This window comes from Dermacentor andersoni, chromosome 2, assembly GCF_023375885.2.
Source record: "Dermacentor andersoni chromosome 2, qqDerAnde1_hic_scaffold, whole genome shotgun sequence".
Lineage (NCBI taxonomy): Eukaryota > Metazoa > Arthropoda > Arachnida > Ixodida > Ixodidae > Dermacentor > Dermacentor andersoni.
This window is the reverse complement of record NC_092815.1, coordinates 243,507,297-243,520,674: the sequence shown is the minus strand read 5'-3', so window position 1 is coordinate 243,520,674 and position 13,378 is coordinate 243,507,297. Positions and strand designations below refer to the sequence as shown.

General features: G+C 47.5%; 1 long non-coding RNA gene across 1 annotated transcript in view; it reads right to left on the bottom strand.

The window, feature by feature from the left end:
* LOC140216024 (uncharacterized) overlaps positions 1-13,378 on the bottom strand; it is a 63,858-nt gene that overhangs the window by 36,251 nt on the left and 14,229 nt on the right. The window contains exon 2 of the long non-coding RNA XR_011892670.1: positions 11,127-11,181. This is a non-coding gene — a long non-coding RNA (uncharacterized lncRNA). The remainder of the gene's footprint in view (positions 1-11,126; positions 11,182-13,378) is intronic.

Here is a 13,378-nt window from a genome sequence, read left to right as displayed (position 1 = left end):
AAGACGCAAAGAGCTATCGCATCACCTGACAGTTCGTGCGGCTTCTCAAGAGCGCCGCTACATTGTCGTGCTAAGTCGCTAATTCATCCCGTCAGTCACCCACTACGGATAGCGCTGTCTGAATCATGCGGCGCGACATTGAGACTGCGTGGCAATCTTCTTTCGTACGCCGTTCGGAGGACACTCAATCGACGATCTCCCGCATCCGGGCAGTTGTCCGCGAAGAACTGGTAAACGCGGGCATTGAACCCGTGTTCTCATAGCACGCCTTTCGGTTCGACCTACTGCCCCTCTTCATCGACGCCCGCCGACGTTTCTACGCTATCAAGATCCGGCTCTACGGCGAACACGTGACGTCAAGCCCATATGCTTCCATTCTAGCGCCGTGTCGTACATTCGCCGCTATCGCCCTTATCGGCCCGGCTCTGAACGTAATTACTCAATTACAGAGCGCTAGTGCATCTCACTAGTATGGGCAGTGAGTAAATTCCGGCCGTATCTATAAGGCCGACCTTTCACTATCACCACGGGCCATCACGCTCTCTGTTGGCTCTCGACACTTAAAGATCTAAAGGCTTGTCCATGTCGCTGGAAACTACGTCCTCAAGAATTCACCTAAACCGTGGTGTACAGGTCCGGTTGGCTCCACCAGGATGTAGATTGCTTGTCTCGGCACCCCGTCGACACTCCAGTCTCCCATGATGCAACTGCTGGAATATTCATGCTCTCCGCCTTCGACCACATCACTGAGGAGCAAGAACGTGATACATGTGTGAGCTCATCAGCCGCCTCCGTTCTGACCCGTCATACCCTTCCCTTCGCACGTTTCTCACTGTGCACGGCATCTTATACATCCCCCCCAGCAGCAGAAACGACTAGAAGGATTCTATCCTGACCTGTACAAAATGCCTGAGCAGCCACGCTTCCTTCATTCGAAGTAGTTATGAACAGAGTACAGATGCTCCTTCCATAATTAGCGATGAAATCGTCGTTTTTCGGTCTTTTTGTCTATGTACGCGATGAAGTCAAATTTGAAATGGTATAGGAACTTTCCCGTACCTAAACTCTGCTGAAGTTAGGAGACTTTGGAAGACTGGACGCGGAGAAAAGTGGCATGAGAAAATGCTATATCAGTCAGTTTATTAAAGGATGGAGGATACAATATGCACGAAAAGTTTGCCGCCCGTTATAGGCCATGCATCACAAGGTGAAGTGCATGAGCTGGAAAAATAGCAACGTTACACTAATCTGTAAGAAGGGTGACGGTAAAGAATCGATGCATTATAGGCCCGTTAGCTTGTTTTCAGCATTGTATAAGTATTCACGACGACAACTTGTAAAATAATTGGGGCAACACTTGACTTCAATCAACAAAGAGAACCAAGAGGCTTTAGGCACGTATGTTCACAATTAATTACGCCCGGGTAGACAACCAGGTAACTGAAGAATCTGCTGGGTACAATCAACCTCTCTATATGACTTTCACGGATTATGAAAATGCATTTGATACAACAAGTATGCCAGCATTCCTAAAGGCAGTGCATCATCAAACAAAACAGGGGCATACGTGAATGTTGGCGAAACCTCTGCAAAGACACACAGTTACCTTGGTTTTCCACACTAAAAGTTGAAAATTACCTATCAAGAAAGGAGTCAGGCAAGGAGACACAACCTCGTGAACGATATTCTCTGCATGCTTAGAATTATTTAATATTATTATTATTGCCAGAGCTTCGATGAGCTGCGTCGACAAAGTGTCCTTGCGCGCAGCGCTGTTGCACCTCGCGACTCTTTCTCGGGCCTCGCGCATCGCTCGAACTCCACGCCAGCAGCATCGCTCTCTGTTGAGATTAAAGATTTCATTCGTGAGGACGTGGCGCGCCAACTGTCTATGCTGCCTCTCAACGATCGGCCTGCCCAGCCTGACATATCTCTGGCTGCTCCCATTAGGCGGGGCGTTCGCGAGGAACTTGCTGGGTCTTTACTTTTACTTCAACCCTGTCCTCCCGTGGCTGCACCTCTGACCTATGCTGAAGTCGCCGCGCGACCTGCGCCTCCGACGTTCGCGTTTCCTGCGCCAATGCGACTGCAAGCTGCACCTCCTCCCGCGTCGCCCTCAATTCCGTCTCGACGCCCAATTCAGACCCCTTGGCGTACACGCGACAACCGGCCCATATGCTTCGCTTGCGGTATCGCCGGCAATGTCGCGCGCTTCTGCCATCGGCGCATGCCACCTGCTAACGCTGCTGTCGCAACGCCTGGATATGGTTATTCCGACGATATTACCGGGCATGCGATGCTTCCCAATCCAGAGTTCTCGCCGCTTCCACGACGACCTGTCAGCACACATCGGTCGCCATCACCGCGTCGTCGCTCGCTTTCCCCCTGACGTCACCGCCAGTCACCTAGCGAGGGAAACTACTTGCTGCAGTTCCGCAGGCACGAACTGCTAGCTTCGCGACTTCTGCAAGGCCTGCACAGTCACCACGCCATTGATTGGACGTTTTGGTCGAAGGAACCGCCGCAATTGCGCTTATTGATACTGGAGCTGCAGTTTCTGGTATCGACAAAAAGCTTTGTCGTAACCTCCACAAGGTTACAACGCCGTTGTCTGGTATGCTTCTACGCACCGCGTCTGCGTAGCATATAGCCCCGCTTGCTCAATGTACTGCAAGGGTGGTCATAGATGGAATTGTCTATGTTGTTGAATTTTTCGTGCTGTCTTCATGTTCACGTGACATAATTCTCGGCTGGGACTTGTTGTCTCACCATCGTGCCATCATCGACTGTACCCGGGCCGAAGTGCAGCTTTTCCCGCTTGCCGATTCCCCGCTGCCTGACCCTTCTGAAGACAAAGCCTCCAAGCTCACCGGTGTATTCGATGCGGACATACCACCCGAAATGCCTGTGCTTGTGCCCGTCTCTTTCTTTGCCGCGCCAAACGCTACAGTACTTTTTACACCATTGCCTATTTTTCTACGTCGCAATGCCCTACCTCTCCCGTTTGCTGTCCTCACCACTGTATCTGGATTATCCTCTATGCTAGTGTGTAACCCGTCCCACTACCCTGTGACCTTATTGCGCGACGAATCACTAGGTCGTGTTCAGCCCCTGCTTCACATTCTCGACGCTTCCGACGACACGGCCTGTTATGAGCTCGACGCCCTCACTTCTCCCGTGCTGTGTATGTCATCATCATCATTGTTGTCGTCGTCATCAGACGTTCTGGAATCTGTCGTAGACGCCGATCTGCCACCTCCATATCGACACCAAGTCCTCGCGCTTCTTCAGAATTTTCGCTCGTCGTTTGATTGTGAACAACCATCTCTTGGGCGTACCGCAACCGTCACTCACTGTGTCCACACTGGTTTCCATCCTCCTTCACGCCAGTGACCATACCGCGTGTCCGCAGCCGAGCGACAGATAATTACCGAGCAAGTCGACGATATGTTGCAACATGGCGTCATTCGCCCTTCCCACAGTCCTTGGGCGTCTCCTGCAGTATTAGTGCGCAAGAAGGACGGGTCCATACGCTTCTGTGTGGATTACCGTCGACTCAATAAGATCACTCGTAAAGATGTCTATCCGCTCCCTCGGATAGATGACGCCCTCGACTCCTTACAAGGCGCGGAGTACTTCTCATCTTCGGATCTTCGCTCCGGCTATTGGCAAGTGCCAATGGCAGAAGATGACTGAGAAGACAGCTTTCATCACGCCTGACGGCTTGTACGAATTTACCGCAATGCCATTCGGGCTCTGCAACGCGTCCGCTACTTTCGAGCGTATGATGGACACCATCCTTCGTAACTACAATTGGAAAACATGTCTGTGCGACTTTGACGATGTCATTGTGCTTTCGCCAGATTTCCCGACGCACCTCGTTCGCTTGCGTGAGCTCCTTACCTGCCTTACCTCTGCTGGCCTCCAACTCAACATCAAAAAATGACGCTTTACTGCCCGCAAGTTAACAATATTGGGACACGTTGTATCGAAGGACGGTGTGCTTCCTGACCCAGCCAAGCTTCGCGCGGTCGCAGAGTTTCCGATGCCTACTACTCTTAAGGCACTCCGCAGCTTTATATGGCTCTGCTCTTACTTTCAGCGTTTTGTGCGCAATTTTGCAACTATCATCGCACCACTGACCAATTTGCTTACCGCTACCAACGGCATCTCCGCGTGGTCAACATCCTGTGAGGACGCCTTCAAGCAACTACGTCGACTACTCACTTCGCCACCGATTCTTCGGCACTACGATCCCACAGCGCCCACAGAGGTACACACGGACACCAGCGGCATCGGACTTGGTGCAGTGCTCGCACAACGGAAAGACGGCTATGGCGAGTACGTCGTGGCGTATGTGAGCCGCACTTTAAAGAAGGCAGAAGCCAACTTCTCCGTAACAGAAAAGGAGTGCTTGGCCATTATTTGGGCTCTCGTCAAATTTCGTCCATATCTATATGGTCGCCCTTTTGACATTGTCACCGACCACCATTCCCTTTGCTGGCTGTCCTTGTTGAAGGATCCGTCAGGTCGCCTAGGCCGATGGGCACTTCGCTTACAAGAATATGACATCCGCGTTGTCTACCGATCGGGCACAAAACACTCTGACGCCGATGCGCGTTCCCGATCACCGCTACCTTTTGATGTGGCTTCAGTGTCCCCGCTCTTCGCATCCATGTCAGCCTTCAACATCGCTGATATGCCGGACGAGCAGCGTAAGGATCCCCTGCTTTCAATTATGCTGAATTTCCTCCACGACCCATCCGCCACACCCTCTTCTCGAGCACTTCGTCGCCAAGCCACTCACTTTGCGGTACGCCACAACGTCCTTTACCGCAGAAATTATTTGCCTGATGGTCGCAAATGGCTCCTCGTAATACCACGACACATTCGTTCTGACATATGCGTTTATTTTCATGTTACTTCTCATAATGGTCATGCCGTCGTTCTGAAAACGTATACTCGGCTAAGGCAGCGTTTCTACTGGCACGGCATGCATCACTTCGTCCGCCTGTACGTACGCGCTTGCACACCGTGCCAACGACGTAAAATTCCAAAGCGCTCTCCTGGTGAGCTACAGCCGCTTCCCTGTCCGTCTCGGCCGTTCGACCGCGTCGGCATAGACCTATACGGGCAACTTCCCTGCAGCTCCTCGGGTTACCGTTGGATAATTGTAGGTGTCGACCACTTGACGCGCTACGTCGAGACTGCCGCACTCCCGGCAGCCTCTGCGCGCGAAGTTGCGTTTTTCATTTTGCGGAACTTCGTGCTTCGACATAGCGCACCACGCGAACCGCTCAGCGACAGGGGACGTGTCTTCTTGTCCGAAGTAATCCAAGCCCTTCTCGCTGCATGCAGCATCGTTCACCGCAAATCTACAGCCTACCACCGCAAACGAACGGCTTGACAGAGAGGTTCAACCGCACACTCGGTGACATGTTGACTATATACGTCGCCTCGGACCACAGTAACTGGGACACTGTTTTGCCGTTCTTCACGTACGCCTATACTACGGCCACAAAGGCGACCACTGGCTTTTCGCCCTTTTTTCTGCTGTATGGGCGAAAGCCCTCGTGTAGTATGGTCACACTGCTACCATACCGACCCGACGCTTCCGAATGCACGCCTGTGTCCGAAGCCGCCAAATACGCCGAGGACTGTAGGCAGCTCGCGCGAACCCTTACGACCGCTGCTCAAGGTCATGAAAAGCTGCGGCGTGACAGTGGTGCGCTTACACCATTTTTCCCAACCGGTTCCCTTGTTTCGTCGTGGGTTCCACCTCACAGCCCTGGCCTTTCAACTAAACTCCTTGCAAGCTATGATGGCCCCTACCGCGTCATAGACCGTACCTCCGCTGTCACCTACGTTGTAGAACCTGTGACACCATCACCCGACCTCGCTGGCGTGACACAATTCATGTCAACCAACTTAAGCCGTACTATGAACCCCTCATCCTACCTACGCCATGAGTCACCAGGATGGCTCCTCTTCTCTCCCGAAAAAGTTGGCCATTGTAGTGAAGAGGAGGACGAAGAAGACGGCTCTTCTGCTACTGAGCGCGCGATCAGCGTTCGTGTGCTGCCGAAGCAACTAGACTCTGACTAGCCTCTCGTAATAAATCCACATATTACAAAACTAATAGACTGGCAAGGCTTAGGAGCAAGAGTCCACGCCGAATATTTCCGCCACCCTCCTTTTTCAGATGACACTGTCCTGTTCAGCAACACTGGGCATGATTTGCAGGAAATGATTGGGGACCTTTACCTAGAAAGTCTAAGAATAAGGTTGAACATTAGCATGCAGAAGACAAAGATAATATTCAAAAGTTTGGAAAGGCAAGAGCTCATGATCACCAGTCAGCTTTTAAGTCTGTGTTGGCGCACGATTATCTAGGTTATTTATTCATAGGTGACCCTCTCATGATAACGAACTTTGCAGAAGAATAAAAATAGGTTGCGATGCATACAGCAGGCAAAACCAAACCCTGACTGGGAACTTACCAGTGTTTTTGAATAGAGACGCGTGCAATCATTGCATTCTATTAGTGCGGCAGGAACATTGAGGGCAACAATGACCCTCGAGAACAAGTTAGAACAGAGCAATGAGCGGCGAAATAAAAAATGTTAGGAGTAATGTTTAGAGGAAGGAAGAGACCGATGTGGATCAGAGAGCAAATAGGCATAGCCAATATTCTAGTTGACATTAAGAGAAAACGTGGAGCTTGGCAGGGCCCAGAACTGGTGGACCATTGGTGTTACAGAATGGGTAACCCTCATGGAAGGCAAACACAGTGGAGGACGGCAGAAAATTAGGTCGGATGACGATATTGTGAAATCTATAGGCGCAAGTAGGAATTGGCTCGCGTGAGACAGGTGCTTTGGAGATTGCTGAGAGTGAGAGTCGTCCTGCAGTGGGCATAAGGGTAGGCTGATGATGATAGTGATAATGATGTAGGCCGAGAAAAAAGTTCCTTTGCAGACGTGTGCCAGTATGAGCAACTGATCAACGAAATTCAATGAAGCTGTATCACGGCCACGTGGGACATTAAGCACTTCTATGTGCTTGCGTTCCAGCGCGGCCGGGACTGTATAGGCGACTTCTCAGACTCTTGGCAAGGCTAAGCGACCACTCATTGGGTGTTTTTAGCGATCATTCATGGCTGCCGAAGTGGTCACATGACCACTTCTGAGCACTCACGTAGGCCACGTTGCTAGACACCACCTTCAGCTTGCACCGCTGTAGCCGTAAAAAGTCCTAGCTAGCCCACAACGTAACGAAGGTAAAACGTGACGTGACAGACAGTTATACCAATTACGTGCTTAAAAATGGTCCAAGGACATAGTACATGCAAGTGATGCATACACATGGTAACTTTTATTTTACCATAATGTATTCATCATTCATCATCAGCCTGGTTATGCCCACTGCAGGGCAAAGGCCTCTCCCATACTTCTCCAACTACCCCGGTCATGAATAATTCTATTTAAAGCAAATTTTTAGTGATTACCCCCATGCGGACTACGTCGAAGTTCAAGGCGTCAGCTTTCACAGCCGCACCAGGAAGAACTCCTAGCTAACCTCTAATGTGGATACAACTTCACATGAGAAATGATAAACAAAAATAACGGATAAGTGCTTAACGAGGCCGCGCATATAAGTTGGCCATTCAATCGAGATATACTTGATGTAAGTCTTATACAATAATAATATCTTATTACGTTTCAAAGCAAATGTGTGACTCCGACACACTTTGCGTTGTGCTTGCATTCGATATTGTCCACGCTGTAGCGCGCCGGCCTTCGCCGTCACACGAAAACTGCTGGACAATTCCCGCTTTCTGGCATGAGTGGGCGCATAGTCACGCGGCATTTCTCATGCTCCAAGGACTTTCCTGTTTACTCGCAAAAGAATAGAAGGGCGCGCATGCTGTATCTTCCTGAAAAGATTGGTTAAGTATTGCTTTATTGTCCACAAGTTCTTGATTGCTTATCATTAGAACTGTATTACAAGAGTTAGCTATCGAATGAACAATAGGTGCTTGAACTTTACAAATGGAAAACTTCTCGGGATGGCCAAGTTAACGGCATGGTATATGTAGTCAGTGTTTATGCATAAAACGGTGCATCCTACATAAAATCTATGCCCTTGCTAGTTCGCGCACCCTGTATAGTGACCTTGTTAGCCAGTATGTGCGCTAACACAGGTCAAGTAAATATGGGATTCAACTTTTTTATTCTGGTGCTTTCTTGCCTCACTGGCACAAGAAAAAAATACCCTTTCATTTTTTTTTGCCTCCCGCTCACCGAGATACTTACCTGATAATGAAGTAGCAACTAGCAAGCCAGAAATAAGTCGGAGCTTTGCGTGCCGCAGTCGATGCACTCTCGCTTGAACCATGAGGAATAATTGCAACATATTCCATTTAGCTGTGTATCTATGAAGCCGATGCAGCTCCAAACTTTTAGCTGGAAGAAAGCGTATATAATCTCGCTCGATATAAATTTGCCAAGAAGGGTAAATAATCTAGTTCTCTGGCATTCTAAGGATGTTTTGTGCGCAGTGGTATTTTTGATGAAGGCTGAGGTATAGTAATTAAGAAAGAACAGATACTGGATGCGTTACTTTGTTATAAGGCAATAGTTCTCCATGTTGTAATACGTACATTAGGTGGTAGTTATTTCATTTTTTCACAGTTGATTTGTTTTGCTTACTATGAAATGAAAGGGTCACGTAGTTCCGTTCTTTCTGTTAAATATTTTTGAAAGTAGTGTCATACTGCGCCATTTAGTATGAATAAGTGTATTTTCACAATCCTTGCAGCGCACAGTACCCCGAGGTATAATAAAATACAAGTCCGTATAGCGTAAACCCATTTTCCCATTTACGTGCTTATGCGAGATTACTTGCTAAAGGGCGCACTCAGCCACTCCCATATCCCAGTTTCTGTCGATAAATAACGCCATAATTTCAAGTGCTGTCTGCAAAGTTTCCTGAAGTAAGCGGTATCCCTTGTCATATCAGTCTCGCTCATTACAACCGTGCCGGGATGGTACAACATAAGCCCTTCGTAATCACTGCCGAAGAGCGCCGAAGCTTCCATAAACATTCCTTCAATCTCGGGACACGCTTAGGAATAAGCCCCTTGTCACAATGCTTACCTCTGGTAAACAGACGCCCTGTTTGCCGTGAGCTACTTCAGCGCTCTTGGCAAAGCGTTGAGCCCTGAGAAAAACAAATCGATGCTTGCGTGCGAAGCTTGCAAAGAAAAAAGAAAGTCACAAAAAAGCATTGCAAAAATTTCAGCTCGTTATATTCGGCGTTCGCCTCATTGTTGAGCCCACTTTTATGTGGCGGAAACGGGGATAAGAATAGTATGGCAGCCCTTCTCGCGCATGCTAAACGCGCTGATCTTTGGAGTCTGGGAGGGCGGGCGCTATCTTTTGGTCAAAGTTTGCTACCATGTTTTAGCAGAACCTTTCCAGTGCACAATTTTCATGGTGCGTACGTCAGCAATTAGCTGCTATGGGACGAGATGAACTGCGAGGGACATGAGGAAACTTAAAACTGCCACCCGAACCGAAACAACATGTCGCCATGCGAAATCACTGATTCCGCCAGAACCGTCTTGAAAGATTGCCCGAAATACCAGACCTACCATCCGGAAGTACGAATATCTAAAGTGGATAATTATTCTTCGTGAGCGAGCTCGGCACTGAGGAGGAGGGGAATGTTTTAATCCTTAGTCGAAACTTTAAGGCTACTATTGCATGCAAATGAGGGTGTCTTGGGTAGTAAAATACTATGCAAAATAGTGAGATAAAGTTTTCGTGAGGGCATTAAACTTAACAGCAGAATCATGAACCCTGACGAATCGGCAGACGTAACCGCAACGTTTCAGGAATCGCTCACAAATTTTGTTCTCTTTGAAACAAGACGACCTAATCGGCTCCTTTAGAGGGATGCTCGTAGCTGCACAGCTAAATGTGGCTGATGAACAAGCTAAAACCTACTGCTAGTTTGAGGGAAATATGAATTTTCTTAATGATAGCTAAACACTTTCTAAGCTTAGTAAGGCATGGTGTTTCAGAGGTCGTAGCGCGATCTAGTGGTTATTCTATAGCACGAAATGTGAAAACCCCGGCATTTACCTTATTTTCATTCTGAATAAGGACACCTAACTCAACGCGATATTAAATAGTCAGATAAAACTGCAACTGACCGCTAAAGAGCCCATGACAACAAATGTGGGAGCTTGAATCATGCATTGTATGTTAACCCATGCACGTTCCACAGAAAGCTAGATGAATTTGAGGGCATTTAGTGCAGACAAAGTTGCAATTATTCTTTTATATCTCAGTTGAACCCCAGAGCAGTCTGGTGAAACGTATGGGGAACGAAGAGAAACACACCCCAGTAAACGTCCTTCTCGAAGTAACAGAAGCCGATATGAAAGGCCACCGAAAGCGACTGCAGTAGCTGGAAGTACGTCAGGGCCGCCATGCATATCTCTTTTTAAATATTATGTGTCTCGGCGGTCTAGTGCTGCTTTTCACCGCTCAAGCGAAGGAAATACTCGCTCAAGTGAACGGCGACGCTCGTGTTGCTCCGTAAAAAGCCGCAGCGTGCGCAGCGAAACGTCCGCTGGTGTCTGGAAATGTTTCACGGCAGGTGATGCCGTATTGGCCGACAATTATTTACGCCACCCCGCATTTGCCAAAATGCCGGTAATTAAAGCTGGGGGGGGGGGGGGGGGGGGGTTAAAGCTAAAATACGGAGACAAAGTGTGCGCAGAAAGCTCCCTTTTTTTAGCATGTATAGATATATTATCCCCTCTAGTCTCATTTAAAATAAAAAAAAAGAGAGACTGTTCGGACGTTGGTGTCGTAACGCCTTTAAGCATATCACATTTCATATTTGTACTTCATATTTTGTATTTGCAATACGTGATTGTCGATATGCGGGAGACCACAAGCGTCGCCTGACTAGGCCTATAGCACCAAATTGTACATTCACCCACAAAGGCATCGGAAAAAAAGTGAACAACAGCAAAATAACATTGTAAGCAGTTAGAGAGCCACAAGCGAGAACAGTTGAGTGCTCTTCAGTGTAAAGCCAGCCAGACTCACCGCTAAGAACGAACATTTCCATGGCAGAAACTTGTTTTATGCCAAGGTCAACGACCTGCAGAGAAAAAAAAAAACATGAGTGGCGTTTGTGGAGCTTTCGCCATAGGGTGATTTTACACCCACACGTATGATTTCTGTGTTGAAATGATTGAGACTTCTGGTGTTGTCGTGCGAACCGGCGCATGGTTCTGTTGCAGCCAGCGGAGAAGACAGCATCTCGCCTACATCCCTAAACCCGCACGCTCCGAACAGCACCGCACATTAAATGCAAAATCCATAGTCGAAATCCCTTATTTCCAGAACTTTATGATCCTTCAGTGCCACGTTTTCTTTATTGCCTCGTCTAATAGAGTAGATTAGCGTAACACAATACTGCTCTAATGTTACTAGTACTGCCCACACAATTCTAAGCTTTGGCACGATTATAAAACACCCAAGCAGTCTATTATGCGCTTCACTCCAAGATGCAAATATGTCATTCTCTTCTCCCTCGGATGTTTACGGTTTTAACCATGTTCGGATTTACGTGGCCCTGGCGCAGTTGGTATATGATGCAAAAATGTCTATCATTTGCATTACGAATCTTAACAGTGCGAGAGTTCTCATAAAACAAACCACCATTTGCGCACCACAAGATATATGTGCACCATGCGCACCACAAGATATATGTTGATGTCCTTTAATTTTGCCGTCAGCTACTTGTTATTTCGCAACTTAGGCAGCCATCTTAAGAGGAAGCTTTAGCTCGAGTGCTCCTATCTAAATACATGTAAAAGGAGAATTCGTTTTTCTCGGCAACCACTGCACCAAATTTGACGAGGTTTGTTGCATTTAAAAGAAAAACTTAACATCTAGTGACTGTTGGTTTCGAATTTTTGACTTAGGTTGTGAATTTTTTATTAAAAATTGCCAAAAATCGAAAATCTTCAAAAAACGAAAGTATCAAGTTTACAACTCTGTAACTCAACCACTAAAAATGATAATACAATTCTGTGAATTGCATCTAATAGTACATCTAAGGCGAACAAAATTGATATGTTACACATGAATATAAAGAAAATTTAATTATAGGGAAATACAACTTTTGCAAAACCGTTGTAACCAACGTAACAAATTCACGTAAGATGTAAAATGACATATTGAATTTGTCCGCTTTGAATGATCTAATGGATGCCGCTTACAGAACCGCGATATCAGTTCTTGATGCAGAGCTATGAATTTGTAAACTTCGTGCTTCCATTTCTTTCAAATGGTCAAATATTTGAAAATCGATTTAAGAAAATTCAAGCCGTAAATCGAAATTCCGCTTCCAGCAGTCACTAGAATTTACCTTCTCTTTCAAATGCAACAAATTTAATTAAAATCGGTCCAGGGGTTATCTCAGACAAACGTTTTTGCGTTTTTACGTGTATTTGAATAGGCCGCGTCGGAGTTGGGCCCGAGCTAAAGCTTCCTCTTAAGGCTAAGCTATATACAGGGTGTTCAGCATTAAGTTTGTTGTATTCTCATAATTAGGTACCGGGAGGCGCGCGAAGAACACCTGTGCAAGTAACTTAGGTATCCAGGTGGACACAAAGTGAGGTGATAATTATCGCTGTCAGCAGTCCAATTAACTAAAATTGAATTATTATTGTTTTGTCGACTGCAGTAATTGGGTATGTTTGTATGGAAAACTTAGAAGCAGTTGTGTTTCTACACAGTATCAGTTGGAAGGATTCTTGGGGCATATCTGTGCTCCGAGACATCTGACTCCAAATTTTTATTGTCGTTCTCGCGAGTACTCTTGCAACGGAGTTAGGATCGGCGCAAAGCCCCTTCCTGATGTGACGCGGCTCTTACGTGTGGCCAATAGTCTGACAACGGGGCGGATGAATTGGCAAATATGAAAACTGTCCCGCTTGGCCTCTCGGCTGGCGGACTAGAAAAATCGAAGAACCCGCTACCACTGTCGTAACACACGACCGCGCAGCCTGTGACGATGGCGGCCGCTGCCATGCCGGGATGATAGCGCGAGCGGCGAAGCAGGAGGGTAGTGCGAGTGCGTAATGGTGACTAGACGAGCGGGCATGCTCCTTGCCGGGGCTACGCAAATAAAGTGACTGCTGATTTCCAAGTATTGTAAGTTTCATTGAAATCAAGAGCAACAACTGGGCGGCACACCGCGCGGTAATAGCTTGATTTTGCCAGCCGAGAGCTGGATGAGAACAGTTATCATCTTTGCCCTCGCCTCCGCCCTGTGTCAGACAAAACGC